This window comes from Petaurus breviceps, unplaced genomic scaffold (assembly GCF_028583685.1).
Source record: "Petaurus breviceps papuanus isolate PSGF00001 unplaced genomic scaffold, PetGlider_PUasm1.0 213, whole genome shotgun sequence".
In the NCBI taxonomy this organism is placed as follows: domain Eukaryota; kingdom Metazoa; phylum Chordata; class Mammalia; order Diprotodontia; family Petauridae; genus Petaurus; species Petaurus breviceps.
This window is the reverse complement of record NW_027185860.1, coordinates 13265212-13266360: the sequence shown is the minus strand read 5'-3', so window position 1 is coordinate 13266360 and position 1149 is coordinate 13265212.

Here is a 1149-nt window from a genome sequence, read left to right as displayed (position 1 = left end):
GTAACCAAGATTAAGAAGGAAGTGGAAAATTGGGAATTTTACAACCAGTGCCTCTGATAAAGGTCTAATTTCTAAAATATGCAGAGAATTGAGTCAACTCTATAAGAATACAAGCCATTCCCCAATTGATAAATGGTCAAAGGAAATTAACAGGCCGTTTTCAGAGGAAGAAATTAAAGATGTCTACAAGCATATGAAAAATGCTCTAAATCACCATTGATTAGAGAAATGCATATAAAAACAACTCTGATGTACTATATATCCCCTGTCAAATTGGCTAAGATGACAGAACAGGAAAATGATAAATGCTGGAGAGGATGTAGAAAAAAATTAGAACACTAATGCATTGTTGGTGGAGTTGTGAACTGATTCAACCATTCTGGAGAGCAATCTGGAACTATGCCCAAAGGGCTGCAAATAAGTGCTTACCTTTTGATTCAACAATGCCACTTCTAGGGTTGTATCCCAAAGAGATCATAGAAGTGAGTAAAGGACCCATTTGTCCGACAATATCTTTAGCTGCTCTTTTTTTTGTGGTGGCAAAGAATTGGAAATCAAGGGGATGCACATCAATTGGGGAATCTCTAAACAAGTCATGGGTTATTAATGGAAAGGAATAATATTGTGCTATAAGAAATGAGAATCAGACAGAGTTCATAATAACTTGGAGAGACTTATATAAATTGATGTTGAGTGAGAAGAGAAGAACCAGGAGAAATTTGTACACAATTATAGACATGTAGTATTTGTGATGACTAACTTGGATAGATTGGGCTCCTCTCAGCAATGCAAGGTTACAAGACAACTCCAGAAGACTTATGATAGAAAGTGATATCCACATCGGGAGAAAGAACTATGGAGTCTGAATGTAGATTGAAGCAAACTACTTGCCCTTTTTTTGTTTTGTTTTGTTTTTCTTCTTTCTTAGTATTTACTCCATTGATTATAATCCTTCTCTACAACTTGACTAATGTTTAATGTGGAGGTATTTAGAGATCCTGTATTTAATTGCATGCCACCATTGGGTGTGGAGAGGGGAGGGAAAGAAGGAGGGAGAGAAATTTGAAACTCAAGGGATTGTGGAACTGAATGTTGTGAACTAAAAGTAAATGAATAAATTTAAATTAAAAAAAAAAGCATCTTCTCTAC